The sequence below is a fragment of the Tenrec ecaudatus genome, chromosome 10, assembly GCF_050624435.1.
Source record: "Tenrec ecaudatus isolate mTenEca1 chromosome 10, mTenEca1.hap1, whole genome shotgun sequence".
Classification (NCBI taxonomy): domain Eukaryota; kingdom Metazoa; phylum Chordata; class Mammalia; order Afrosoricida; family Tenrecidae; genus Tenrec; species Tenrec ecaudatus.
Window position 1 is genome coordinate 37,171,127 of NC_134539.1, and position 12,922 is coordinate 37,184,048.

Here is a 12,922-nt window from a genome sequence, read left to right on the forward strand (position 1 = left end):
CTGGCTCCCCGGTTGCTCCAAGAAACAGGAAACAATTGCTGTGCCTTGGCTTGCCTCTTGCAAGCTCCTGAGCCACCAGGCTCTACTCGATGACTCTACACAATGAACTGGCTGGCAGAACGGAAACACAGCCCGTAGTTACGACAATGAACTGGGCTATCTCATGAGACCGTTATCTCAAAGCAAGGACCAAATCTCATGAGGAGTTTCAGTGTACGTAAGCAGCCCCGGCAGCTACTTTTTAGTAATTATTGTTGAATAGACCTATGTATATGCATAGATATATAAACATTGCCAATTCAACTTTTTAGAGGTGTGTAATTTACTAACAGCAAATACAGTAATTCACTACGCAGCAACTTTTTTGTAGAACCCCCCCCCCTCTAATTGGCACCGTTTATTTAAGCAAAATTCCTTGATCGTGGCAGCTCCTCCTATTCGAATCTATTGCCACCGACCTTTCAACTACTGAGACAGAATGGACTCACTGGCTACAGGCATTTTCTACAGCTTCTGCTGTGCTGCACTGGGTTGGGCTCGACTGCTAGCTGACTGGCTGCAGGACTGACCCCACACAGAGGCTCTGCAGGAGAGAGGCCTGGTGATGCGCACCCATCGAGATCACTCTTCTTGTCAGGGTGCTGTTGAGTGCACTCAGACCCATCTCAGCCCTGTGGACAACAGGACAATCCCCCACTCAGTCCTGCTTCAGCCTCGGGATTAGTCTTAAGTTTGAGCCTGTTCTTGCAGCCACTGTATCAGGCCATCTAATTGTGGGCCTTCCTTTTTTCTTCTTCCACTGATTCTCTGCAGTCCCAAGCATGATGTCCTTTCCCAGGGAGTGTACCTTCTAGATAGCATGTCCAAAGTATGTGTGGCAAATGAAGTTTCACCATGCCAGCTTTTTAAAAAAATCATTTTATTGGAGGCCCATTCAGCTCTTATCACATTCCATCCATCCATCCATCCATCCATCCATCCATCCATCCATCCATCCATCCATCCAATCAAGCACAGTTGTACATTTGTTGCTATCATCATTCTCAAAACATTTGCTTTCTACTTGAGTCCTTGGGATCAGCTCCTCATTCCTCCCACACCCCCATGCCAGCTTCTACAGGGCTTTCTGACTGTTCTTATTCCAAGAAAGGTCTTTTTGCTCTTCTGGCAGTGCACAGTCTATCCCATCACTTGACTGTCAGTTTGTCAGGCTGTGGGGGTGGCTTTTGAGGTGCTAGAAGTCATGCCATCGGCATTTCAAATACCAGGAGGGCCACTCGTGGTGAACAGGGCTCAGCAGTCTCCAGACTCGGGCGGGCTAGGGAGGAGGAAGAGGGGGTGCACTCTGAGAATGTAGTCACTGAGGACCTTCAGAATAGCAGAGGGACATCATCTGATTCAAGGCCAGAAGCTCAGTCCCTCGAGCTAAAAGGTGCTCACTCCATGACTGGGGAAGAGCTCAAAGTGGAGTTGACCTTAATGAAGGGGCGGAGCAACGCTTTGGGACCTGCACAACTGAAGTTGTGTAGAAATAGCAGAAAGCATCCATTGATAATCTGAACATGGAACGTGTGAAGTATGAATTGAGGAAAATAGGTATCATCAGTGAAATACATAATGATCAATAAAATACATAAATAAATAAACACATAAATAAATAAAAATACATTAAAAATAAATACATAAATAAAGTGAAATACATAATGATCAATATCCTAGGCACTAAAGAGCTAACATGGACCAGTGGGGCCATTTTGAACCATTTGCCTACTATTCTCGGCCTGACAAATTGATGAGGCCTGGCACAAAATTTATCATTAAAAGAACATTTCAAGAGCCATCTTGAAGTACAGTGTTGTCAGGGATAGGGTAATATACATGTACGCACAAAGAAGACCACTTAATATGACTATTATTCAAATAACCACTAATGTCAAAGATGAAGAAATTGAAGATTTTTATCAAGTCTCGCAGTCTGAAATCGATCAAACATGCACTAATATTTATTGGTGATTGGAATGCAAAACTAGGAAACGAGGAGGCTCTGCAGTTGGAAAACTAATGGCCTCAGGGATAAAATAATGATAAGAGTTGTATGAGTCCCTAATAACATGTTTTAAAAATAATAATTCTGGAGATCATATGAGAGAATTTTACAGTACCAATGACTTTTTCATTGCAAATACTCTTCCTCCCCCCCACCCAACAACTTAAGTGGTGACTGTACAGATGGGCCTTGCCAGATGGAATGTGTGAGCATGACCTTGACTTCAACTATGGGAAGGGATGATGAGAAGTTCAACATCACAGTCAGAACAAAGCCAGGGCCAACTTTGGGAAAGACCACCAAGTGCTCATATGCATTTCAAGTTGAAGCCGAAGAAAGTGAAAACATGTCTACGAGAGCCCGCATGTGACCGTGAGTATATTTCACCTGAGTTTAGAGGTCAGTTCAAGAACAGAGCTGATGCTTTGAACACAAATGGAGGACCAGGTGAATTGTGGGGTGACTTCACAGACATGAAACAGGAAGAAAGCAAATGTCATAAAAACACAGGAAAAACAAAAGAAAAAGCAAGCAAGCTGAATGACAGAAGAGACTCTGAAACTTGCTCTCGAGCAACTAGAAGGGGAAAAAAATAATGATGTCACAGAGCTAAACAGAAGATTTCAAAGGGCACTCGAAGACAAGGTAAAGTGTTCTGTGTAATGAAATGTGCTCAGACCTGGAGTTTGAAATCCCCACGGGGAGACTACGTTCTGCATTTCTCAAATGGACAGACCCGAAGAAAACCATTCAAGCCTCAGAGTTGAAACACTGAATGATTTCATCAGCAAACTATCGAACGATGCAGGAAGCTGCAAAAGAAGATGGAAGGAAGCTACAGAGTCGTTGTACCAAAGAGAACTGGTCCACATTCGATCCTCTCAGGAGGCGGCCCACAATCAATAATCTGGTACGGAAGGAAACCCCCAAGCGACCCGGAAGAGATTAGCAAACAACAGGAACAACAACAAAACAATTGTGGAAACACAATTCAACTCGTTACACCTGCTCACTAGGGACTTGCTTTTGTAAGCTTGAGAGAGACTCCAAGTTGCCCAGAGAAGTTATACCATATACAAAGGGGGCTTTAAAAAGTTCGCGGAAAGTGGAAGGAAAAGAAAATAGAATTCTTCCATGAGCTTTCTGAAGCCCCTTCGTATTTCTGCCAGTAATGTAGAAAAGACTTAGAGCAGGTGACTTCCGCCATCAGACGTATTGATTCTGTTTGAACAGGGTCAAGGTGGCTTCTCTGGGTCACATGCCTCTTTCTTTTCCCTCCTTCCTCACCCTCCCTGGGAGCACCTGGCTTTTGCACACGGCCTGGCTCCGCCCCAGCCACGCCTCCTTGGACAGACAACGTTGGTTCTACAGAGAGCAGCCCTGGGCAGCAGGCTGGGGGCAGCGGAGAAAGGTGACTGGCAGGGAGAAGGGGGCAATCTGCGCGGCCCAGCACTGGTCAGTTTGCCTCCAACAGCTTCCCCCCTTCTGCTCCTGTCCCAGGACCCTCCTGTCCTTCTTCCTAAATCCAAGAACTGCCCACAGTTTTGTCCTCATTAGGCCTCCCACCCACCGTATGATCCCTCCCCCACCCCCAGCCCACTCTGAGGGCAGAGGACCTGCTTTATAGAGTAGCCAGATGAATATTTAGAGGGCAGTAGTATATTAACACCTTATGTGGAGCTTGTAATGACCCACGGTGAAATATTCCCTGATCTCTTGGTGAAATTATCATTCCAAACCACGGAATACATTAGGTTTTATGATCTACTTGCTTCTTTGGGGAAATATTAATCTTGAAACATCATCTTCATATGACAGGGCAAAGAGTCCCCCGGGGCACAAGATGTTTAAGACCGTTCACTGAGAATCAGAAATAGTTTGCAATTAATATCAGAGTTTTGTTTATGGGCAAGAATAAATCCAAGATCTAGGACTGACCTGTTAAAATCTGTCTGCCCTGGAAGCTTTGATGGCAAATGAAAAAATAGGAAAACAATCTGAATGCATAGAAGTGACGGCAGGGGCTGGGGGGGGGGCAGGTGGACTGGGTTTCAATGCTAATGTTTTCTGACCATAAATTTATACACTGCTCATACATTCCTAGTCACCAACTAAAATAAATAGGCTAGGGCCAGGAATTTATACTGATGATGTACAGCCCTTCACGTTTTGTTCTGTGACCTGGAGCAGGGCCTTGTCCCAGAATTCACAAAGAAGCCTCTCCCATCTCCCTCTTTCCCCATCAGTGGGAGGGATGGGTGGGAATCCTGGGTTTGGGCTGGGCCAAACCAAGACGTCTTGAGATTTGGAGATTCGCGTGACTGGAAGGAGGAGGGCAGGGACCTGGTTTGTGAGTGAGAAGACCGTGCCCTGTCCCCTCTCCACTGGATGGCCCTGGTTAGCCAGCGTGTCAAGGTCTTTGTAGAACACCCATCACACATGCCTCGGGGCTCTAGAGCAGAGTCTGACCCTCAGGACTCCTCTCACTTTGACCAGTTGCCCTCAAGTTGATGGCCACTCCACTCATGCCGGCCCAGAGTGAGAGGGCAAGTGGGGTGGGAGAGTGGTTTTCTTGGACAGGAAGTCAGCACAGTTACTGCTAGGGTTAGTCTAGTGAGGTAGTAAGTTTATTGTGCCAATCGGGCCGAATAACACATGTGGAGTTAATTGAAGCGTGGAGGGATAAATGGCTCAGTGAGCCTCGCCTTTCTAGTTCTCGGGTCTCTTGCTTTCTGATGGTCGAACCAGGGTGCAGCCGCCTTAGCCAGTCCCCTGCTCCAGCTGGCAAGGCTCATTTCCTGCAAGACATCCCCGAGGAGAAGCCACATGGACCTACCCTGATGCAGCCCTGGGTGCTGGAGCAGCCATGTGGAGACCCCTGCCAGCACCGAGATGCTTACACGCTCACTGATTCGGCTTTCCTCCTGCAGTTGGCATTGTTGTGTCTGTTTTGTGAGATGGAGGAGGACTTTGCGGATTGGTGTTGGACATATGGGTTAATAAGTTAATGTTGGACTTGTGGGCTTGGGCAGCACTGGGTTGGGATGTTTTCTTGATATGCACTTACCCTTTATATAAAACTCTCTCTTATACATGAGTTGCTGTGGATTTGTTTCTCTTAAGTACCCAGACTAGTACACCTAGTCTCCTGGAAAGGCCCTTATCAACCCCACTCCAAACTCACTGCCAACAGGTTGATGGCGACTCAGAGCCACCCTACGGGGCAGGATCGGACTGTCTCTGTGGGTTTAAGAGACTGTTGTGCTGTACGTGAGTCAAAAGCCTCGTCTTTCTCCTGAGGAGTGGTTGATGGTTTGGAACTGCAGACCTTGCAGTTAGCAGCCAAATAGACCACCACTGTGCCACCAGGGCTCCAAAGGCCCTTCAAGGGGGGTGACATATGGGCCCGGGAGTCCCTGATGATGCAAATGTTAATGCACTGGGCTGCTAACTGCAAGGTTGTAGGTTCGAGCTCACCCAGAAGGGTCTCAGAAGAAAGGCCTGGCGATGTCTTTCTGAAGAATTGGTCATTGAACATCCAATGAAGGGCAGTTCTACGCCAATGGACTTGGGGTTGCCATGAGTTGGAATCAACTCCTTGGCCACCCATCTGTTGATGGAGGGCAAGCCGACATTCAAGGAAGTAGAGAAGCTGAGCCAAGTAATCTTTGGTTACTAAAGATCTCATTTCTGATTGGGACACGTTCTTCATGTAAGAGGCAGAGATAAGGAGGGTCTCTGTGTGGTCTTGTTAGAAGCAGATAAGTGGGTGTTGTGAGTCGTGTCATTGGGGAAGGGTGGTTTGACGGGATCACAAGGTTCAGCCCTGAATAGGGATCCACCCCTTGCTGTCTGAACCATGCACCAACTGAGCGAGCAGGGACAGTTGACTCATGGGGCAGGTGACATGTGGGCGGAGACGGCGGGGGCTGTGGGGAACACAGGCCCTGAGAGACAAATGCGTTTCAGGCTCTCGGTGCCTCTGTGGTTTTCCATGGATAGCACTTGGCAGCTGCTAGTTTGCAAAGAGCACAAGAAACCAATCTGAATCCACCCCAAGCCTGGAGCTGACCCCAGCTGGCCTGCAGCTGGGAGCAGAGCTGCCCAGTCCAGCCCCAGAGCTGTAAGGGAGGAGAGTCAGCAGCTGGTGCAGTTGGCTACTGGGTTTGGAGGTAGCTTGTTATGCAACATAGTTGTGGGACTTGCTGACTAATGTACCGCATCACTTTGGGGCTGAGCCTCAGAGAGGAAATGTAGGTAGAAGAAATCCCCTGGGTTAAAAAAAAAAAAAGTATCAGGGCCTCTCACAGAATCCCCCATTTGACAAGGCACCCTGGTGTGGCTGGAGGTGATGAAGCAGCATTACAGGAGAACAAGATCTCGAGAGACGGGGCAGGGGCTGTGCTCCTGAGGGATACCCTCTCCTTGTTGGAGATCCAGGCTGTCCCGAGACCCTCTTTGGCCTGGATAGTTTAGGGTTCAAGATGGGAATCTCGGGTTGTAGAAGATTTTTTTAACCTATCAGCCTCACATCACACCTCTCCAGAGCAGTCGAGACCAGCCACCCTATAAGACCCTACCCAGGGTGCCCAGGGCATCCTCCTGGCAGCCAGCGAGGGCCTGGCGGGAGGACCAAAGGTTCCTCTGCCCACCGCGAGCTGACTTCTGTGCTTCACCTTCAACCCAGAGAGTGTGCTGGGAATAAGGAGAAGCTACGAGTGAAAAACAAAACAAAACAAAAACAATCCAGGCCTTTGTGGACTTGAACTTTTTATTAAAGGAATTAAAACAAGAAAAACCCAGCCCCTGACATCAAGTATTCTGACTCATCGCGGCTTCCAATCTGTCCATCTCTATGGGGGGGAGACAGTCTCCTCTTTCCCCACAGAGGGTTTCTACCACCCACCTGTGGTTGGCTGCCCAGCTCTAAACCCGCAGTGGCACCAGGTGTCCTAATATCAGTTAAAGATGTGCCCCAAAGATACTGTGCTAAATGGGAAGTGACTGTGTCATAGACAGGCTGACCTATCTACGGGCTTCTGTGCTGGGCTGTTTCCCCATCAGAAAGCAGGGAGCTGTGGGTACAAAATAAGAGCTGCGACGGAGAACAGCTGTGCTCTTCTTTTGGTATCTAAGTTGCAGGGCAGAGTAGAACTGCTCCGTAGGGTTTCTGCATCTCAGACTCCCAGGGAGCCGCTCTACTCTGTCCTGCAGGGGCGGCTAGATGGTCCCTTGCTCTGAGTTAGACTCGATGGCAGGGGGTCCCGCCGTAGTGACTAACTCCGGACAGCACTGTTTGATGTTCAATGTGGGTAGAATTGTTTCGGGGCAAAGTTGTCATCAACTCGTGGGGACCCACATGCTGCTGAACAGAACTGCTCCGTGGGGTTTTCAAGGCTGGGACCTTCGGGAAGAACACTGCCTTCCTCACCCGGAACCGCTGGGTGGGTGCGAACTGCCAGCCTTTTCGGCTAGCAGTTGAGTGCTCAGCTGTTTGGGCTGGTCTGGGTCCCCAGGGGCTTTCCCATCCCTGGTGATGAGAAGCAGAAAACCGGAAGGCAAGGGACCATCTTTTACTTCCGAAACTCTTCCAAGATATCGGCGGGAGATCCTGTTCTCCAGTCCCTAGGGATGGAGGGTCAAGGTCATTGGACTGGAATGTCAAGGCGAAGGATGGCCCCAGAGGGCTGGAGGACCCCTGCGGATGACCCTTTCGTTTTTTGTGGGATGGAGAGGGTGGGTGGGATTGGTTCCAGCACTGCCCTCGGGGACGGGACAGGGATGATGGGAGGTGGGGACGGGAGTCATCTAGATCCCCTGAAAGGACCGGGCAAAGACCACACTGATCGACTGCTTCGTGCCCAAGACAATCAGGGTGAGGCCAGTCTCGAGGCTGATGGCGGCCTGAGCGTGGAGGAGGGGCTGACTTAGAGGAGCCGCTATGGGTTGAAAAGCTGGCTGACAGGCTGACTAACGGTGTCCCTACGTTGCCCATGTTGTAATCCCTGGACCTGGTGAACATGATGAGGTGTTTGTTCTGGATTCGTTGGTGGACTTGATGTAATCACAAGGTCTTTCAGAGCAGGGAGGAGGGGCTGGTGACAGGAAGCAGAGGTGGTGTGAGTTAGCCTCCAGTCAAGGAATGCCTGGAGATGCAGGGAGAGGCGTGGGGCGGACTCTCACCTAGAAGACTCACTCTGGACTCCTGAGCTACAGAACAAAAAGAGAATAACTACATGTCTGTTGCTTTAAGCTGCTCATTTTGTGGTGGTTTGTTGCAGCGGCGTTAAGAATCAACCACAACCTGGAAGCGATATCTCCATCCAACACGAAGGACTTGCGTGGCGGAATCCTGTGTTTGTAAAGAAAGTATCAGGCATTGATGGGAGATCTCAAACCAGACCCCACTGCCATCGGGTCCATTCTGATTCGTAGCAGCCCTGCAGGACAGAGAAGAACTGCCCTTTGGGGTTTTGGAGGATGAAAATCTTAATGGGAGCAGACAGCCTCACCTTTCTCCTGAGGAGCAAAGGGTGGGTTTGAACTGCTGACCTTGGGTCACTCTTTAGAGCAATCAACTGTGGGAGCTCAAACGGACAGCATTTGTCCCCAGAGAAAGCTCAGAAGGCAGGGAGAGAGAGGACTGAAGGACAGAGACAGGGAGGAAGTGGGAAGAGCGCTGTTACAGTGGGGTGTGGTAATCCACCTCACCACAGGCAATGCGCATGAACTGCTGCATGGAAAACCACGTGTGCTCTGTAAGCTGTCACCAGATCACAATAAAAAGATGAAAGACTGAGAGACAGAGAGAAGAGAAAGAAAGCAAAGGGAGGGAGACGTGTTTGGGCATTGGAGGGGAGCCTGAGTGGGAGTCCGATTCTGGTTCTAGACTGAACTAACCAGCTGGGTGATCCTGGGCGAGGGACCGCCTCTCTCTAAATCTGGTTTTCACCTGTCAAATGGGGAGCTTTCCCTCTGAGTCTTGCTCTATGGGCACCTGGCGCACGCCCTCACTGAGCACGGATTTCGATTATCCTGGTTCCCAACATAGCAATGCCATCTGCACAGTAACAGTCATCTCAGGTGAGGATGACACTTCTCTTGTCCGCATTTCTGATTTTTCCACAATGGACATAAATCCCTTTGAATAAAAAGCAGCAACAAATTACTAATAGAAAAGAATCTGCCAACGTTCAGGGCTTTTAAAACATCAATTCCCTTCTCCATCGCGGACTTGGGGTTCAGGTGTTGCTTTGAGAATGCCTTCATGGATCCCCCTCTCACCGACTGACTGCGGCCAGGGCTTTTCCGTCACAGACAAGCCGAGCCACACCCCTGAAGTCGGTTGGTTCTGACTGCTGGCGAAGCCACAGTTCCAGAGCAGGATCAAGCGCCGCAGGGCTTTCTTGGCTGCGCTTGCCCCCCAATGCTGATGGTCAGGGCTTTCTTCCTTGGTGCCGTAGGGTGTGGGGTTTGAACTGCCAACCTTTCGGTGAGTGGTTGAGCCCAAACCATTTGTGCCACCTGCCAGTTCCTTAAAATCATCTTTCTTTTTTGCTTTCGTCCAGATGGTTGGCCCGAAAGGTTTTCCTGTAGGAGGGCTCTAGAGGGAGGGCAGCAGGCACACAGACCGGGGAGGGAAAGGCGGTGTTGGCGTGGGGAGCTAGACCTTCTGGAGACCTGGGGGCCGGCAGGAGCATCTTGGGACAGAGGGCAGAGAAGGAGATTTCCCTTCTGGGATCACATTTAATGCGCGAGATAAATCAGGGTGACTTTTAAGCAAAATACATTTACGTAAGGAAGTAGCTAGTTGAATTTCTTTGCAAACGGCTTAAAACTGGGCCTTTATTTTGTTGTGCAAATATTAGCAGGAAAAGAGAATTTTTATCTTAATATTCAGCAAACAGATTTCCAGGTAGACCAGAAAATTGATTTGGGAGGGAAGTGGAGGGCTGATGACGAGGAACACAAAAAAGTATTAACCAAGGTCACCGATTTCAATGAGTTTATGTACTTCAGCATTTTTTTGTATTGTGTTAGTCTGGGTACTTTAAAGAAATCCACAGAAACTCATGTATATAGAGAGTTTTATATAAAGGTTAAGTGTGCATCAAGAAAACATCCCCCCCCCCCACCAAAAAAGAAAACATTCCAACCCAGTGCTGCCCAGGCACACAAGTCCAACATTAACCCATATGTCCAACACCAATCCATAAAGTCCTCCTCCATCTCACAAAACACACCCAATGATGCTGACTACAGGAGGAAAGCTGAGTCAATGAACGTGTAAGCATCTCAGTGCTGTCTGGGGTCTCCATGTGGCTGCTCCAGCACCCAGCGCTGCATCAGGGTAGGTCCATGTGGCTTCTCCTCAGGGATATCTGGCAGGAAGTGAGCCTTGCAAGCTGAAGCACGGAAGTGGCTAAGGAAGCTGCACCCTGGTCCGACCACCACAAAGCAAGAGACCCGAGAACTAGAAAGGCGAGGCTCACTGAGCAATTTATCCCCCGCCCCCCGCTCTCCAATTAACCCCACATGTGTTTATCAGCCAGATTGGCACAATAAACTAGCTCTGTAGTTTATTTATCTCTGTCTTTAAAAAACATTTTTTTCTTAAAAATTTTTTTTGTGTGAAACCATTTAAAATTAAGTTCCTGATGGCATGAAACTTAATCCCTATATATTTCAGCATAAAAATCTCCTAAAAATAAGAGCATACTCCTATGTCACCCTAATACCATTATCACCAAGAAAATTCATAATAATCCTAATATCATTTAAAGTAAAATTGATATTCAAATACCCCCAAAAAGGATTTTATAACTCTGTGTGTTTATGATCCATTCAGTTGGTTTTTACTTTGTTTTTTTAATCACTGGAAGTAAAACTGACCTGAGCCCTGATTTGTAGAGTTATTCATTGGGCTGGGATCCTCAAGGTCAGCAGTTCGAAATCACCTCACCAGATGGTCCTCCAGAGAAAGATGGGACTTTTTACTCCCATAAAGTGTTACGGTCTTGGAAACTCACAGGGGCAGTTCCACCCTGTTCTGTGGGGTTGCTATGAGTCAGCATTGACTTGATTGATGGCAGTGAGTGAGGAAACGGACCCTATGGGGCAATTCACGTCTATCTTATAGGGTCTCTATGAGTCATGAATGAGCAAGTTAAAGCTGACCTTTGACCAGTGTACTGAAGACATTTCTGTTCACCATCTGGCATTCGAGAATCCAAAACACGATAGAGTCCTATTTAAAAGAAAGTCACAGGTCAAGGTTAAGACCGCACTAGCAAGTCTGGATGGGCAGCTGTGTACCACCTCCATCAGGGTGAGGGTCTACATAATGGGTTTGGAATGCGTTAGCCCGGGGGGTTGTATCTCTTCTCTCTCATATGCTGACTTGTCCGTTTATTTACGTTAGTGTGAGCTCACGGGTGTTTATTATATAACGAAAAAGAAAAGATTGTTTTTCATATTTTGCTGCTCAAATGGTTCCAGGTTTGGCCACTGGGGGCTCATTCCGTTGGCTCCTGTGTCCCTTTGACACGGCCCCATCCCTGGGTGCTTGTACACTTCCTGCTGAGTCATAGAACCAGTCAATTCTCCAATGAATCCTGGTTCCTTTTGTTGGAAATAATATTAGGAACCAGGATCTGAGTGTTGGCTAACTTTGTAGCTACTAGGATCCTCTTACATTGAGTTCTTAGCTAAAAAATCAAGGGAATATATGTATATATGCTAACCCATGTATATGCACATATGTATCAATATTGTATGTATCTATTTAAGCTAACATTAATTTATACTTATATCTTCAATGCTAATCTATCAGCACACGAATGTCCTAACCTTAACCTCTTACTTATTCATAATCTCCCACTACCTGCCATTCATTCACTTAATTAATTTTGTGAATTAAAAAAAATATATACACGTAAAACCAAACTCACTGCCATTGAGCCGATTTTGACTCACAGTGACCCTATAGGACAGGGTAGAACTCTCCCTGTGGGTTTCTGAGACTGTGACTCTTTATGGGAGTAGAAAGCCCCATCTGTGTCCTGTGGAGTGGCTGGTGGTTTTGAACTGCTGACCTTTGGGTTAGCAGCCCAATATGTATCCACTATCCTACTGGCGTCTCTCTCTATTCTCTCTCTCTTGCTCTCCCCTAGTGGGTGTGAACAGTTGAACAGGAGGCTGGTGGCCAAAAGGTTGGCTACGTGAACTCACCGACAGTCCCAGGAGAAGGATGTGACAGTCTGCTTGCGTGACCATTACAGCCTTGGGAACTCCGCAGGCAGCTAGCTCCTTTCTCCCGCAGGATCGCTAGAGTTGGAAGCAGCTGGGTAGCGATGGCATGCCCTCCCCCACCCCACTGGGGACAGACTTACCGACAGGAGTGCAAGGTTGATGTGGAGTCTCTGCTGCTTTTAATTGCACAGACCCCCTTACTTTTCAGGGTGACGTAGGCCGGCCCCCTTTCCCCCATCCCTTTAAGTAAGGTAGGTTCATATATTTGCACCAACCCACACAGCTGTATCTGCATGCTGGCGGGTTTTCTGTCCACATAGAATCAGCCTAGACAGTCCCCTGGGGCCCCTTCTTTTCCCTGATTTCTCGTCCTCTTTTCTAACACTTCTATCTCCATCCCTAAACCCAGGTTACATCCTGCCAGCACCTCCCGTGGGTGCAGTTACTGCTCATCCATCTGATTCACCAGGAACCCCCAACCCATGTGCCCCAGTACACACACTCAGGGGCGTTCAAGGTGTGACCTCTGCGAAGTGGATTGCAGGCCTGTCTTCTAGGTGCCTCTAGTTGTGTTTGAAAAGCAAACCTTTTGGTTAGTAGTTGAGCACTTAACCATCTGCACCA